This window comes from Budorcas taxicolor, chromosome 25 (assembly GCF_023091745.1).
Source record: "Budorcas taxicolor isolate Tak-1 chromosome 25, Takin1.1, whole genome shotgun sequence".
In the NCBI taxonomy this organism is placed as follows: Eukaryota; Metazoa; Chordata; class Mammalia; order Artiodactyla; family Bovidae; genus Budorcas; species Budorcas taxicolor.
In genome coordinates, this window is record NC_068934.1 from 22245773 (window position 1) to 22263872 (window position 18100).

The following is an 18100-nucleotide window of genomic DNA, read 5'->3' on the forward strand; positions in this document are numbered from 1 at the left end:
CTGATGTGAAGAGCCAACTCACTGGAAAAGACCCTGATGCTGGTAAAGAATGAGAGCAAGAGGAGAAGGGGACAACAGAGGATCAGATGGTTAGATAGCATGGACATGAATCTGAGCAAACTCCAGGAAGTAGTGAAGGCCAGGGAATGGTGTGCTGTAGTTTTTGTGGTCCCATAGAGTCAGACATGACTTAGCCACTGCACAACAACCACAACAATGTGACCGTACATTTGATCTTCCAAACCAGGACACTTTGTAAGGTAACAAGACATTATTTGAACTTACAATAGAACAGTAGGTGAAAACTGCAAACTTGGGCTTACAGTCACACTTACAAGGGAGGAAAGAGTCTGGATGTTGGGTTCGGACTTAGATTTGAATCCTAGGTCTGTCTCTTACTAGCTAAGTGACCTTGTGCAAGTTACTTGACCTCTCATAATCTCAGAATCTTTACCTAAAATTATAATAGTAGGCTTATCATTATATATGAGAATTACATTAGATAAAGGGCTTAAAATCATGTCTAAAAAGGCATAGATAGTTATTAAATGTACTTACAATAGTTATCATTTATATTCTTAATACTTACAACAGTGTCTGACACATGGAAGGTTTTCATTAAGATATGTTGAATACATTAACAAAAAAATTAATAAATGGATAAAAGCATTAAGAACCGAATTTTACTTAGAATTAAATTATGCCTGCTTTTTATGACAATCCTATAGGTCATAGGAGGGCTGGAAAATAGAGATAGTGTACTAGGGGGCCATTGAATCAGTCTTGGAGAAACTACAAAATAAATTCAAATCACTATTGTTCAGTAGAAAATTAATCTGCTTCATTTCTAAAATTATATTAAGTCTCAAGCAATTGTAGTTTTGGTTTCTGTTCATTTGTGTTAAACATGTAAAATGGTGGGTTTTTCTATTTGATTCTCAAATATTTTGTCATTGCCTCGCCCCTATTTTAAAATCCTATATTAACATGATAATTGTGATAAGAGGGAAAACACCCAACAAACAAATGTTTCAGCATGGATATGTCACATGTCATCATTCCTATCACAGGACATTGGCCAAAACTAATTATATGGTCCAACACAGCTATGAAAAGACAGAAGCATAAACCACTCATATGTTGATAGGAAGAGATAAGCAGTATGGGTGAGCATTAGGAGACTCTGTCACAGACATGCTACCATCAATACTAAAGAAAACTGTGAAGAAAATGTTTCCTTTAGTTCTAGCATCACACCAAGATACTTTATGTTTTGAGAATTAATTTATTTCTTTATCCAGGTGTATACAAGGCATCAGGTAGCATAATGTAACAGGCATGCTGCATATTTTTTTGATTTTTTAACATATATCATAATATGGATAAATATCACTAAAATCTTCAGAATTAAAAGTCTGAGTTGTATAATATGCTATCATTATAAATTACCAAAGTTTATTGAGTCTAAGTAAATCTAGTTTAAATTAAATCTAGTTTGTCATTTTAAACTATTAAAGTGCTGGGAAAATGCTTGAAATAGTTAAGAAAAACAATAAATTATCAGAAATGTGTAATTATGGGAGTGAGATAGGTAAAAAATTTACAAAAAAGCTTGATTTAAACCAGTAATGAGGTACTTTCATAATTTAAGCCAGCAGCAATGAGATGCTGAACTATAATAATGCAAAAAATTAATTTGAATCACTGAAGCAGTACATTGATTGAAATTAGCAAATACTTGCGAGTGTGTAAGATGTATTAATGACTCAGCCATGTCCAACTCTTTGTGACCCTACGTCCTCTACCCTACCAGGCTCCTCTGTCCATGGAGTTTCCCAGGCAAGAATACTGGAGCAGGTGGTGGTTTCCTTCTCCAGAGGATCTTCCTGACCCAGGGATCAAGTCTGGCTCTCCCACATTGTGGGCAGATACTGAGCCACCTGGGAAGCCCCAACACTAAGCCCATATGCCCATAGTGATGACATTGCTCTAATGGAGAACAGGGGAGAAGGAGCCAGCTGACGTTTGTTTGTAAACATGATGAGTTTGGAGCTTGGAACTGGCATTGGTTTCTGATTTTTGTACACCTTGGTCACTCCCATCTATTCACCTCGATTTCCTTTCAGGGATACATTTCCTCCCCTCTCTTAATCCTTAGCTTTTGGTGAGACTGACATAATGAACAGCTGCAAAACAAAGCCTGTAAATCAGACTTGAAGAAATTAGCACTTCCTACCCTGTTGCTGTGGACTTCCCAGGTGACACAGTGATAAAGAATCCACCTGTCAATTCAGGAGACATGAGTGACGCGGGTTCTGTCTCTGGGGCAGGAAGATCCCCTGGAGGAGGAAAGGGCCCACACACACACACACACACACACACACACACACACACACACAGCCCCTGGCTGCAGCCATGAAATGCCAATTGAAGCCAACTGGGAAGCGGTTTCATGTTTTCCATTAGATCTTAAAACTTTAGGAAGGTAGATCCCAGAGCTTCTGGATGCAGCCTTAAACATTTCAGATTTTCATAAAATTAAATTTTAGGGAGCTGAAGTTTTTATGCTATTTTGTTTTATTTCCTAAGGTCCCGATTAGACAAACCTGCAAAACAAACCTCCACCATTCAGACTTCACACACACAGGCACATTTATGTCTAGTTATTACATTTGTACAAGACAGAATTTAAAGATTAAAATAGTGTTTTGAAGCTTGCAGTCCTATATTTCTTTCTGTTTCTATCTCCTCACTCATTTCCATCTCCCCAGAGACAACACTCTCACTTCTTTTTATATATACATGATTTTAATTGCAAATTTTTTTTGCAAGGTTGCATTGGTCTCTGCCATACAACTTGAATCAGCCATAATTCTGCATACATCGCTTCCTTCCCTAGATTCCCTCCCCTCCCCATCCCATCCCTCCAAGTCATCACAGAGCACCAGACTGGGCTCCCTGCGCTACACACGGACTTCTCGCCAGCTAGCCATCTTACACCTGGTAGAGCATATACGCTGGTTCCTTCCTCCATTCGTCTCACGCTCTCCCTCCCCTACTGTGTGCCCAAGTCCATTCTCTACATCTGTGTCTCCACCCCTTCTCTGCTGCAATTTTGTTTGGAATTTACTTTCGTGTCTCTAATTAATTAGCCTGTACTTCTCGATTTTACACCAATAAGCAATGGTTATGGATTCATTAGTATCAGTCAATGATTTCATAGCTCCTTTCCCTCCACAGTTCAATCCCTCTTTTTTATTCCAGAGATCTTGGTTAATTTCAATAACTAATTATTTGGGCAGCTTGTTGTTGTCGTTGTTGTTTTTCTCTCTCTCTTTCTTCTCAAGTTGTTCTTATGTTTTAAATTCACCAATAAAGAGTAAGCCCATGAAACCCTATGCCCCCCAGTCATGTTGATGGAAAACACACACACAATGTAAGAGCCGTGAGTTGAGTTTTATTCAGTGTCTTACGAAAACTTACAACCTGGGAGATAGCCTCTCAGATAGCTCCTAAAAATTGCTCCAAAGAGGTGGGGAAAAAGCCAGTATACGTGTGATTTTGGCTAAAGAATACATGCAGTCAAGAGCATATCTTAGATAATTAATGCTAGTCACCAGAAACAGCTTTCTTAATGATTCTGGTGCTTCTCTATGTATGGGAAGATGCGAGAGTCCTGCTTCGTAAAACTGTTTTCCTGAAATACGTCTAACTTTCTAAGGAGCCCATTTCCAGAACACAGAGTGCCTTATCCTGTCCTTTATCCTGAGTTCCTTTCAGGGTGCACTGTAGGTAGGTCATCAGCTACAGGGGCTATTAATTTAGTTCTTCAGAACTGAATCTTCCCTGGTGGCTCAGATGGTAAAGCATTTGCTTACAATGCGGGAGACCTGGGTTCGATCCCTGGGTTAGGAAGATCCCCTGGAGAAGAAAATGGCAAACCACTCAAGTACTCTTGCCTGGAAAATCCCATGGACAGAGGAGCCTGGTAGCCTACAGTCCATGGGGTTGCAAAGGGTTGGACACGACTGAGTGACTTCACTTTCACTTTACAGAACTGAGTGATGAGCAATATTCTCTGTTTTGTACCCTCAAACCATATAAAAGCAGAACCCCAGACCCATGGGTGCTAACTCTCTAGCCTCCACCTTATAGTGTGGCCCAAGGTATGCCATGTGCTTTCCAAGACCTGTGAGTTATAAACCTTTTGTCCCCAAAGCGTCCAGATGGCTATTGCTGAGGGTGTCTTGCAATCCTTGTAGGAACCACAAGGGCAGGTCAGCTACAACACTGGTTATTGAGAGGCTGAGACTGGCACAAAATCATTACCAATCTGGCTGCTGCTTGGCATGAGCAAGTTGATTATTAGCCAATCAACAGGCTCAATCAACGTAAGAGCCATATAAACTACTGCTCCAGGGCAGAAAGTAAGGGGCACAGGACAAAAGCAAATTGTGAGTTGCTGTAGGCTTGTGTGTCCATGGAGTTGGTCACTAACGCGACTGAGGAAAAACAAGTGGACAAGGGCCTCAGATTTCAGCGCAATTGAGAGGATCAGAGTGGGCTTGTACTAGGAAGATGACACAAACCCTCACCTCTAGTTGACAAATGAATGTTATTTCTGGCCTAACTTCTCTTCTCCCCTCACTCCCTTACCTCTTATTCTGGTATTATTTTTCACACAACCTCACAAACTTTTTGAAAATTTCCTTTCACCAAAATCTATCCCAGGCACGTTTGTACTCTTTTTGTCTGAGACTTGGAATCAGTTGCTTTACTAAGGAATTTTCGTTCCTTTAAGTGCAGAATGGCTTCAAGGAAGCTAACCCTAGGGTTAGAGATTCCCACCACTGGAATGATATTGTTTCCAGGTCATTTGAAAGGACAAAGAAGATATTTAGAAGATACACTTTAAAATAATTGAATCACATGAACAAATCCAGTTCAATTTGAATATAACAATGGGCTTACTTAAATTCTTTGAGTTATGTCTATCTTCAAATTATATCTACCTTCTCTAGCACTAATAATCTTAACTCAAAATAATTAATATACTTATTTACTTATTTGCTTTGTCTCATTATATAATAGAAATAGTTTCAAAATATTATTGTAATGTTACTAATATTAAATTACTGAAGAAACTAGAAATCATTCCTGTTTGGTTCTGTGCTTATTGTGCATTTCACTAAGGCTGGACTGTCAACATTATATACTATAAAGTCCCATTCTTTGTGTGATTACCTTTAAAATTAATTTACTTGTTTCAGTTTGTTTTTAAGCTCAAGGAATTATCTTGTTTGCTTTTGAATCGTAATTCATTTACAGGATTCAAAAGTAAGCTATACAGATACGTATACAGAGATTATTTTGTTCTTGTTTACATCCCTGCCCTAGTCACCCTGTTATCCAACTGCCTCCCTTATTAGTAAATATCCCTGTGGACTAGTTATTAACAGATGCCAAGTGAAAGGTAAGAGCTTTTTGCAGCTAAAAGGAAGGGTTGAAGGATAGCTCTCTGGGTTTCTCAGCTCAAGGGCGCCCTCTTCTGTTAAGTGTCAAACAGTTTATTAAATAAAGGATTGTACTTTGTTCTTCAAATTTCAAAATCTTTTTAAAACTGCTTTCCCATTATTCCTGTCTTGATCATTTCATTCTCAGACTTTTCATAGCAGTTATCCTAAGGATCCCTCCCTGGGGAGGAGGAGATCTTATTTGCATGATTTTCTGGACTCTGCCTCTTTTCCGGCTAACATTGTACTTCTCCCACCTATCAAACCAGCCATTCTGTGCCCCGTTGACTTGCCTCACTGCTCGTAACATCCACTCTGACTCTGTGCCTCAAGCAGGTTTCCGTCCTTCTGCAAACACACTTTATTGAGCAACAGGATGAATCTGTAGGTTTTCTCTGCCTGGAGGGATGGTTTGGTCTGTTATTAATAGTACTAGCCCTGTGGGGTTGCTTAAAGGATTTTCTTGTTCTGTAGGATTATTACAGAGAAAATGTGAGAGAATCTAATTCATGGCTGCAGCCAGGCTTCTGTAAGAATACAGAACCCTTGAAGATTTCTCAGGGTATTTGCCATGAGAAAACTTAATCCTATCCCTTCAATGTAAAGTATGCTGGAAAATGGAGAAGGCCATTGAAGAAGGCCTTGAGGATCAAAAACTAAAGTAAAATCACACACATAGTCAAGTCAAGAAACTGAAAACACTCTGCTTTTATTTCAGTTTGTTTTTTTTTTTAAAGAGACACTCCTCTAAAGAAAAGTGCTCTCAATTCAGTTAAGCATTCTTAGTAGCTTGTTCAGTTCAGTCACTCAGTCGTGTCCGACTCTTTGCAACCCCATGACCACAGCACGCCAGGCCTCCGCATCCATCACCAACTCCCGGAGTTCACTCAAACTCAAGTCCATCGAGTCAGTGATGCCATACGGCCATCTGATCCTCTGTAGTCCCCTTCTCCTGTCCTCAATCTTTCCCAGCATCAGGGTCTTTTCCAATGAGTCAGCTCTTCCCATCAGGTGACCAAGTAATGGAGTTTCAATTTCAACATGAGTCCTTCCAATGAACACCCAAGACTGATCTCCTTTAGGATGGACTGATTGGATCTCCTTGTAGTCCGAGGGACTCTGAAGAGTCTTCTCCAACACCACAGTTCTAAAGCATCAGTTCTTCTGCACTCAGCTTTCTTTATAGTCCAACTCTCACATCCATACGTAACCACTGGAAAAACCATAGTCTTGACTAGATAGATCTTTTTTGGCAAAGTAATGTCTCTGCTTTTCAATATGCTGTCTAGGTTGGTCATAACTTTTCTTCCAAGGAGTAAGCATCTTTTAATTTCATGGTTGCAGTCACCATCTGCAGTGATTTTGCAGCCCAGAAAAATAAACTTAGCCACTGTTTCAACTGTTTCCCCATCTATTTCCCATGAAGTGATGGGACCAGATGCCATGATCTTCGTTTTCTGAATGTTGAGCTTTAAGCCAACTTTTTCACTCTCCTCTTTCATTTTCATCAAGAGGCTCTTTAGCTCTTCTTCACTTTCTGCCATAAGGGTGGTGTCATCTGCATATCTGAGGTTATTGATATTTCTTCCAGCAATCTTGATTCCAGCTTGTGCTTCTTCCAGCACAGCGTTTCTCATGATATACCCTGCATATCAGTTAAATAAGCAGGGTGACAACATACAGCCTTGACGTACTCCTTTTCCTATTTGGAACCAGTTCCGTGTCCAGTTCTAACTGTTGCTTCCTGACCTGCATAGAGATTTCTCAAGAGGCAGGTCAGGTGGTCTGATATTCCCATCTCTTTCAGAATTTTCCACAGTTTATTGTGATCCACACAGTCAAAGGCTTTGGCACAGTCAACAAAGCAGAAATAGATGTTTTTCTGGAACTCTCTTGCTTTTTCCATGATCCAGTGGATGTTGGCAATTTGATCTCTGGTTCCTCTGCCTTTTCTAAAACCAGCTTGAACATTTGGAAATTCACAGTTCATGTATTGCTGAAGCCTGGCTTGGAGAATTTTGAGCATTACTTTACTAGCATGTGAGGTGAGTGCAATTGTGCGGTAGTTTGAGCATTCATTGGCATTGCCTTTGGGATTGGAATGAAAACTGACCTTTTCCAGGCCTGTGGCCACTGCTGAGTTTTCCAGATTTGCTGGCATATTGAGTGCAGCACTTTCACAGCATCATCTTTCAGGATTTGAAATAGCTCAAGGGGAATTCCATTGCCTCCACTAGCTTTGTTCGTAGTGATGCTTCCTAAAGCCCATTTGACTTCACATTCCAGGATGTCTGGCTCTAGGTGAGTGATCACACCATCGCGATTGTCTGGGTTGTAAAGATCATTTTTGTACAGTTCTTTTGTGTATTCTTGCCACCTCTTTTTAATATCTTCTGCTTCTGTTAGGTCCCTACCATTTCTGTCCTTTATTGAGCCCATCTTTGAATAAAATATTCCCTTGGTATCTCTAATTTTCTTGAAGAGATCTGTAGTCTTTCCCATTCTATTGTTTTCCTCTATTTCTTTGCATTGATCACTAAGGAAGGCTTTCTTATCTCTCCTTGCTATTATTTGGAACTTTGCATTCAAATGGGTATATCTTTCCCTTTCGCCTTTGCCTGTAGCTTCTCTTCTTTTCTCAGCTATTTGTAAGGCCTCCTCAGACAGCCATTTTGCTTTTTTGCATTTCTTTTTCTTGGGGATGGTCTTAATTCCTGCCTCCTGTACAATGTCATGAACCTCCATCCATAGTTCATCAGGCACTCTGTCTATCAGATCCAGTCCCTTAAATCTATTTCTCACTTCCACTGTATAGTCATAAGGGATTTGATTTAGGTCATACCTGAATGGTCTAGTGGTTTTCCCTACTTTCTTCAATTTCAGTCTGAATTTGGAAATAAGGAGTTCATGATCTGAGCCACAGTCAGCTCCCTGTCTTGTTTTTGCTGACTGTATAGAGCTTCTCCATCTTTGGCTGCAAAGGATATAATCAATCTGATTTTGGTGTTGACAATCTGGTGATGTCCATGTGTAGAGCCTTCTCTTGTGTTGTTGGAAGAGGGTGTTTGCTATGACCAGTGTGTTCTCTTGGCAGAACTCTATTAGCCTTTGCCCTGCTTCATTCTGTACTCCAAGGCCAAATTTGCCTGTTACTCCAGGTGTTTCTTGACTTCCTACTTTTGCATCCCAGTCCTCCTTTTCATTATAGAAAAGGACATCTGTTTTGGGTGCTAGTTCTAGAAGGTCTTGTAGGTCATCATAGGACTGTTCAACTTCAGCTTCTTAAGTGTTACTGGTTGGGGCATAGACTTGGATTACCATGATATTGAATGGTTTGCCTTGGAAACAAACAGAGATCATTCTGTCGTTTTTGAGATTGCATCCAAGTACTGCATTTCGCAGTGGCTGCACTTTGCTGGAACAGCTGTGAAGAGATACCCCACGTCCAAGGTAAGAGAAAACCAAGTAAGATGGTAGGCACTGAGAGAGGGCATCAGAGGGCAGACAGACTGAAACCACAATCACAGACATCTAGCCAATCTGATCACGTGGACTACACCCTTGTCTAACTCAATACAAGAAAGCCATGCTGTGTGGGGCCACCCAAGATGGATGGGTCATGGTGGAGAGGTCTGACAGAATGTGGTCCACTGGAGAAGGGAATGGCAAACCACTTCAGTATTCTTGCCTTGAGAACCCCATGAACAGTATGGAAAGGCAAAAAGATAGGACCTGAAAGATGAACTCCCCAGGTTGGTAGGTGCCCAATATGCTACTGGAGATCAGTGGAGAAGTAACTCCAGAAAGAAGGAAGGAATGAAGCCAAAGCAAAAACAATACCCAGTTGTGGATGGGACTGGTGATGGGAGCAAGGTTCGATGCTGTAAAGAGCAATACTGCATAGGAACCTGGAATGTCAGGTCCATAAATCAAGGCAAATTGGAAGTGGAAGTACCTAGTACCTAATGCTTAGTTCTGTAGTCGTGTCTGACGCTTTGCAATCCCATGGACTGTAGCCCTCCAGGCTCCTCTGTTCATGGGATTCTGCAAACAAGAATACCGTAGTGGTAGCCATTTCCTTCTCCAGGGGATTTTCCCGACCCCTGGCCTTCTTTGCCTTCTCTCTCCATGGACCAGAATTTTGGAGATGTGGTCATTTTTCTCTGCCCAAGACAGAGAGGGAAACAACCTTACAAATGGAAATTTCTCTTATAAATGTAAATGTCTCTTAGAAAGAGTAACTTTTATTTTTGCTCAGTTTTCAGAGCTTCTCCTCTGTCTGCTGTTTCTTTAAAATAAAACAGAAATCTAAAATAATTCTTATGCTAAAGAAGCATATTTGTGGGTGGCCAATTCTGCTCCCCTAGAGTAGCAATGGACCAATGGACTGAGCCTGAGGCTGAAGCTCCATTACTTTGGCCACCTGATGGGAAGAGCTGACTCTTTGGGAAATACTCTGATCCTAGGAAAGATTGAGGGCAGGAGGAGAAAGGGACGACAGAAGATGATGAGATGGCTGGATGGCAACACTGACTCAATGGACATGATTTTGAGCAAACTCTGGGAGATGGTAATGGACAGGGAAGCCTGGCGTGCTACAGTCCATGGCGTTGCAAAGAGTTGGACAGGACTGAGTGACTGAGCAACAACGACCTCAAGCTCTAGCCCAGAAAGGTGAAAGATGTCAAGTGTAGTGCGTCAAGACAATCACTGTTCCAAGTAGGTTTGCCTGTTTGTTTTATTCATTTCTTATTTTCATTTCAAAAGCTTAACATGGCTTTACCTGGTCACAGTCTGATAATTTGCAGAAGAAAGGGCTTCCCAGGTGGCACTAGTGATAAAGAATCTGCCTGCCAATGCAAGAGACAACAAGAGACATGGGTTCCATCCCTGGGTCTGGAAGATCCCTTGGAGTAGAAATGGCACCCCACTCCAGTATTCTTGCCTGGAGAATTTCATGGGCAGAGGAGCTTGGTGGGCTACAGTCCAAGGGCTCACAAAGTCTTCAGACAAGCCTGAGCAACTGAGCACTGTGTGAGGAGAAGGAAAAATCAGGTAAAAGGTAGGAAGGGGTAGAGAGAAAAAATAACAACAAAAATAAATCAGAAAACATAAAATGGAATTAATGAATCCACTGGTCAGTCAATTCATTGGATAAAGAATAATTTACTGAGTAGCATTTATCAACTCCAAGAATAACATAGCATCATACAATTTCCCAAGCATTGATAAGAGCAATGAAAAAAAACAGTGGGGTGACAAAGTAAGATTAGGCAATCAGTTTCATTAAGATCAGAAAACTCTCAGAGAACTTGATATTGGATTTGAGATTTGAATAAATAACACTGTTCCGGGCTGATGGATATTCATCCCACATTTCAGTGTCTCAGGACATTACGGATTTGATTCCACTTTTATTCTACTTCTCTTCTTCTAGAGTGAGAGTATTTTGTCATATGTCTTTCCTAAAAATGAATTAGGTTAAATTGCCTGTAGTTCTTTATTGGAATTGTTTTAATCTTCTTTGTGTCTGTCTTTATTTCACACTTACGTTTCTAAAATTATTTGTTCTTTATGTCTTCTTTGTCATACTTTCAAAGTTTGTATATGTCATTAATTTATCCTTTTTAAAGCTTCTGTTCTTATTAACTCTATTCCTTCATTTTTTATTATGTAAATTTATATTTTTCCTCTTTTAATCCTTTCTTACACTTTGCACAGACTCATTTTGTTAGTTTGCTAATGTAATATGAAAATATCATTCACTCATGTTTAATCTTTCAATTCTTAATACATTAATTTAAGGCTGTAAATTTTCTCCATTTTTATCTCTGGGCCTTTGCATTTCTTCTGCTTGAAGATATTGTTCCATTGCCATCTTAACTCCAGTAACCCTACTTTCATATTTTTCTGGAAATTTAAGTTTATATTTTTATTTTTAATGCAATTACTATTTGTCATTATGTCTACATTTTCTAGTTTGTTTTTAAATTTGTCCTCAATACAAGAGGTATATCTTTTCATCAAAATGTCTTTCTTCAGTTCTAAAGATTATCTGCTTTATTGCCTATGCATGTTATTATACGTATTCCTTCTGGTCCTCCTGTTAGTTAGATGTTGGAATTATTTAATGTATCATCCATATTTCACAACTTATCTTTCATATTCCCCAGTTCTTTCTCCATCTGGTGGTGCTTTCTTGTTCTATTCTGTAACAAGATCTTCCAGAACTTAATTAATAATCTTCTCAGTTCATCCTGATCTTTTGATCCTAATTTCAACAACAGTTTTTATTTTTGAGAGTTATAATTTTTATTTGTTTACATCATAGTGTGTTAGTCACTCAGTCATGTCTGACTGACCTCTCTGGTGGCTCAGAGGGTAAAGAATCTGCCTGCAATGCAGGAGGCCTGGGTTCAATCCCTGGCTCAGAAAGAACCCCTGGAGAAAAAAATGGCAACCCACTCCAGTACTCTTGCCTGGAAAATTCCATGAAGAGAGAAGCCTGGTGGGCCACAGTCCATAGGGTCGCAAAGAGTCCGACACTACTGAGCGATTAACCCTATTTTGTCTTACTTTATAGTTCGTATTTTATGACTATGGTTTACTCTTTCATGTAACCCAATTAAAGTTGAAATATATAAATAACCGAATTGAAGTTGAAACATATGCTGTCATATAAAAGTACTGGTCATATAGGAAATATTCGGTGCTGGTTATTACAATTATGATGCTTATTTGAAAGTGCAGTTCTGCCTCCTCTATTGCCATTTTCCTCTGTTTTAAGTTCCTCCATATGTGCTCAGTCACTCAGTCATGTCCAGCTCCTTGTGACCCTGTGTACTGTACCCCACCAGGTTCCTCAGTCCATGAGATTTTCCCAGCAAGAATACTGAAATGGGTTGCCACCTCCTCCAGGCAATCTTTCTGACCCAAGGATGGAACCCACGTCTCCTGCACTGCAGGCAGATTCTTTACCCCTGAGCCACTGGTGACAAATTCTTCCATATATTGAGCCTTTTTTTTTTTTTTCCTCTGTTGGATTTTTTGCTCTGTTAGATGTCCTGGTTGCATGCTTATTTTTCAGCCTGAATTTCCATTTAGACTATCTCTGTGTCTATTTGTACAAACTGATTTAAGAGAGTAAAACATGTTGGATTCTAGTGCTGTTGCAGAAGAAAGTAGTATCTTAATTGGATTCTCAGTACTAGAATTCTACACATTTCCCAGGGGAAATGCATAATATTTTCATGTAGTCATCAGATCTGTTAAGAATGAGCAGAAGTTCAGTATTCAGGAATTTTTGAAAAGTTTTTATCAATAGAATTAATTTTACTATCAAGTTAAGTCCAGCTTTAGAATTAGAAGAATAAATGTAATAAGACAGTTAATCATATAAACTTGGAAGTCAAACATGATTTACAGTTGAAAAATTTTAGTTTTAACTCTCCTTCTTACTGGACATTCCTTTGGTGACTGCATTTAACTTCAGTAAACTAAGATGAGATAAAATTGCTAGGTACATTATTCTTATTTTTATTCTTTTGTTTTGCCTCAATTTTGGTTTTTCTTAATGCCACTCTCTTGTTATATCTGTATTTATTTTCTCCACAATCTTCATTTTTAGAATACTCTTATTAGTAATAAATTTTACACTCCATTTTTATAGTATGAGGAATTGCATATAAAGTTAGTAAAATTACTGTTGAATCCCTCTTAATTGTAATGTCCTCAATATATGACAGATGGAAGACGTGTTGGTATGCATCCAAAAGAACTATCATATATAACTATTCAAGGAAGTAAGGCTCATTTTCTTTAAAAAATAATTTTAAATTTAATGGACTACAAATTACATTGCTATTCATTTCCTAAACATTCTGGGTATCCTTAAAAATTCTTTAGTCTGGATGTATTCAAAAGGACAGCTTTAGAAAAGTAGGTTCAATGATTGTGTTAAATATATGACCTCATTGACAGTATGTTGTTGAACCTAAATATGATATATTCAGAAGTGCAGGTAACTGCAGAATGATGGTCATTTTGAAAAGATTACGTCCTTAAAGAGGTTATATAACTTTAGTAAAGACTCAATAGTTGATTATGCTCTCATTCTTTGCCTATATTATGATAATCTTGTTTTCAGTGAATGGATGAACAAACATTAGAATCTAAATTTGAGTCTTAGTCTCTCAAATGCTTTATTTATTTGGTGCAACTACAATTTGAATTTTTGCCCATTTAGATATATGACAAAAGATAAATTTCTAAAACATATAAAGGCATATTCCCTAATATAAAATATTCTTTGATTATAAAGGTGGCTTCTGTACATTGCCATAATGCCATACATAATTGTGTTTTTTCATTTTATTATTTCATAGAGTATGACATTATAATTATCTTCCCCTGTATTTTAACATTATTTTATTTGACTTGTATATCTCCCATACAACAACAGCAACATTGACAAGTGCACAGAGTTCAAATATTGCCCAAGAGTTGAAAATTAAAATATTTATGATCTTATAAGATAATAAATGCATAGCATGTCATTTATTGGCTGGCTGTGCATCTGTTCTCAGAGTAATTCAGATCTGGAAGGAAATATAATCTTGAGCTGGAAGAGATAACTGCTGTCAGTTGCCAAAGCCATATTTTTCTTTTGATGCATTAATCTGGTCAGTAACAGCACTTTTACCCAGGGGGACCTATTTAGAGAGGAGAAAATAAATCAACATGTTGAAAATGCTTTGTTGTAAGAATGAGCAGAATCAGAATAGAAATCTGCAGACCTATTTGTTCTTCAAAATGAAATAAAAAGACTGATTATTTAAATGGGAACTAGTCTTACAAGCATTTAAAGGGTAAAGTAACTTTTGAAATTAGAAACCATTTTAAAACAGTAGAACTGATGATTCATAGAGTAATTATACATATTTTTGAAAATGGTGAGAGAAGATTTATGGTTTTTTAATTAAATGAAGTAATTGGCTTTTATCAATTCTAGTTTAAATGCATCTCCCACAGCTGTTCAAAGTGTCATATTTGGCTGAATAATGACAAAGCTCATAGTATTTTGCTGTCTTAAAATTGATTATATATAGTGGGTAGGGAATAGCCATATAGTGTGTGAGAATAATAAGTTGATACACACATAGACATTTAACTTCTGTTTTCCATGATTGCAAAAGAATACTATGATAGATTGAAAAAAAAAAAAAAGCAAGAAAGCTTTCTCCTACTCTCTAGAGCTTCACTAATTTTATCAGTCAGAGTTCAATCACAGAAGAAGAACTACTGTAACACATTCAGACAAAGAGTTATTGGGATTGGACCTTACTACATTTAGGAAGCTAGTTGAATAGCCTTTGGGAAGTTGTTTACTCTGTCTGGTGCTGTAGCCTGAAGTCAGCTGGATGGGCAATAAGGAAGGGAAGATGGACATCCCATGGAGACAGCAAGTCTAAGAGAATTTCAAGGGTAGGTGAAATCCATGTGGACAGATTGAAACTTGCACATAAGTGATAACATGTATAAACTGCCTCGTGCCCAATAACCTGCTTTGACCTCAGGAGTGTTAAAAAAAAAAATACAACTGTTATTTCACTACTCTCTTCCAGTTTTCACAAAGAAATCTGGCTAAAACCAACTCAGAATGATAAAGGAAAGAATTTCTGGGAAATATACTTCTACTTTTGGCTAAGTTGACACAATACAATTCCACTACAATTTACCCCTTGTCAACTTAACATTTCTAGACATCTTTATTAATCATACTTATCATAATTTCTAAATAAACCAATAGCAAAATTGTTTCCATATAACATAATGCAACTGTCTTCTGTACAACCTTCTCCTCAAAATAAGATACAAAACCGCTTTATCTATCTTTAAGTGATCATTTCTCTTCTACATAGTCACATTTTCTCTTTGATATCTTGTAAATCAAATAAATGACTATTATGCATACTTCTTATATTAGGTGGAGATGGTGATGGACAGGGAGGCCTGGCGTACTACGATTCATGGGGTCGCAAAGAGTCGGACACGACTAAGCTGAATTGAAGAGGAAAAGATTTTAAAAGCTAACGTATTACAAAAGTATATACATACATATCAAAGTGAGAAAAGCTATCCACAACTATTAACACTTCTCAGGTTTGCCATTGGTCACGTGATCACAATCAATATCTCTAGCAACATTGTTCTACCACCTCTGCCTTCAGCAAAAAACCTTGGCTAGTTATGCTTTTAGTTGAGGTCGTGAGACTCCCTCCTGTGTTAAATAGTTTGCATTTTTTTCCAGTGACTTTAATCACTGGGTAGGGAATACAAAGAAGCATTTCTGACGGCCTTTTGCAGTTTTTACCCCATTGTGTCTTAACACAATTTATTTTTTCTAATAGAGATCAATTACCTCGGCCAGAACACCAATACTCTTCTGCCTATTGATTCACCAATATTAGGAGCCCAAAGAAACTGAGCGCTGGTTTAAACTGTGAGTTTAATAGAACTACTGATGTAGATTTTAGTTAAAATATTTCTCCCTTGGGAACCAAGGCATGCAGAGCCCACAAGTTTTGAGAATGGGCAGCAATAATGATGTCAGTGTATCTCTCAGAGTAATAGTGGAAAAGTCACTTCTCTTTCTTCTATTTCCTGAATCATGAGTTCTGATTATGAAGGAAATAAAACCATATGTTGGTTGCTCATATAGACCATATATCACATCCTGGAAGACATTACCCCAGCCCCAAAAGATTTAAGCATCCAGTTGGCATTTCAGAAGGCCATAGCGCCAATATATCAGGCCAGTTGCTCCAGAGTGATGGGGATCACAAGAACAATTAATTTCTTGAGCATTTCTCCATTTTGTGTGTTATAAAACAGATTTCTTGGTACAGAAGCTATGTTGTACTGAATTTCATGATGGGGAATGAAACATTCCTTAATGTCACAGATGATGGGTTTGGCAGAAACATTGAGGGCAGGAAGATGAATCCATATCTAGAGGAAGTATCTATTTCTTTGAGAACAAAGTCCTGCTCCTCCCCTGATGGAAGTATGCAGGTGAGTGTCCTGGAGAAAGGCTGCTGAAGAGTGGTTTTTATTTGTCTTGTTTTGTTTTGTAGACGTACTTCATAGACAGCACACTGCCCTCATTCCTCATGCAAAGCCATTTGCATTAAAATTAGCTTCTGATGTATTGTGTACTTATCTGTTGTAGGCATTTATGCTTTTATAAACTCCTGATTGCTTTTGTTTGTGGCATCTCAGTTGTGAACTGTGGAAATGATTATGACAGCAGATACAATGAGGGGGAAAAGCTGTAGAAAACATATTTTCATTTCCATACATTTAGCAGCACATTTTTAATATTTAAATATTTAGGCAAGTATTATTGTTTGCCTAAAATAAATATCTATCCATTCTAGGTTTAATTTGAGAGTCTGAAATTCTGAGACCCTTGCTCCATTTAGACAGCCCAAATCTTATGTCTTACCGATTACAAGCTAAAATTGTGTGGACTAATTTCATATGCTGAAGTCCTAATTCTCAGTACCTCAGAATATAGCTCTATTGAAACATAAGGTCTCTAAAGAGGTGGTTGAATTAAAATGAAGTCTGTAGAGTGAGTCCTAACCCAGTATAACTGATGTCCTTATAAAAAAAGAAATTTGGATATATAAAAATAGATACAAAAGATGCACACACAGAAGCACAAAAGGGTGAAGACACTCAGGAGCCAGCCGTCTGCAAGCCAAGAAGAGAGGCCTTCAGTTCAGTTCAGTTCAGTCGCTCAGTCGTGTCCGATCCTTTGCGACCCCATGAACCACAGCACGCCAGGCCTCCCTGTCCATCATCAACTCCCGGAGTTCACTCAGACTCACGTCCATCAAGTCTGTGGTGCCATCCAGCCATCTCATCCTCTGTCGTCCCCTTCTCCTCCTGCCCCCAATCCCTCCCAGCATCAGAGTCTTTTCCAATGAGTCAACTCTTCGCATGAGGTGGCCCAAGTACTGGAGTTTCAGCTTTAGCATCATTCCTTCCAAAGAGATCCCAGGGCTGATCTCCTTCAGAATGGACTGGTTGGATATCTCCTTGCAGTCCAAGGGACTCTCAAGAGTCTTCTCCAACAGCACAATTCAAAAGCATCAATTCTTCGGCATTCAGCTTTCTTTACAGTTCAATTCTCACATCCATACATGATCACTAGAAAAACCATAGCCTTGACTAGACGGACCTTTGTTGGCAAATGAAGAATTCAACTTTCATTCATTCAGCAAATGACCTTTCAATCATTTATTCATTCAGCAAGCATTTATTAAAAGATTGCTTACTGTATGCCAGTTACTAGGACTAGAAATATAAAGTGTGGTCATTCCTTCAAGGATCAGTTCAGTTCAGTTCAGTCGCTCAGTCATGTCTGACTCTTTGTGACCCCATGGACTGCAGCACGCCAGGCCTCCCTGTCCGTCACCAACTCCTGGAATTTACACAACCCACTCCGATACTCTTGCCTGGAAAATCCCATGGATGGAGGAGCCTGGTGGGCTGCAGTCCATGGGGTCGCAAAGAGTCAG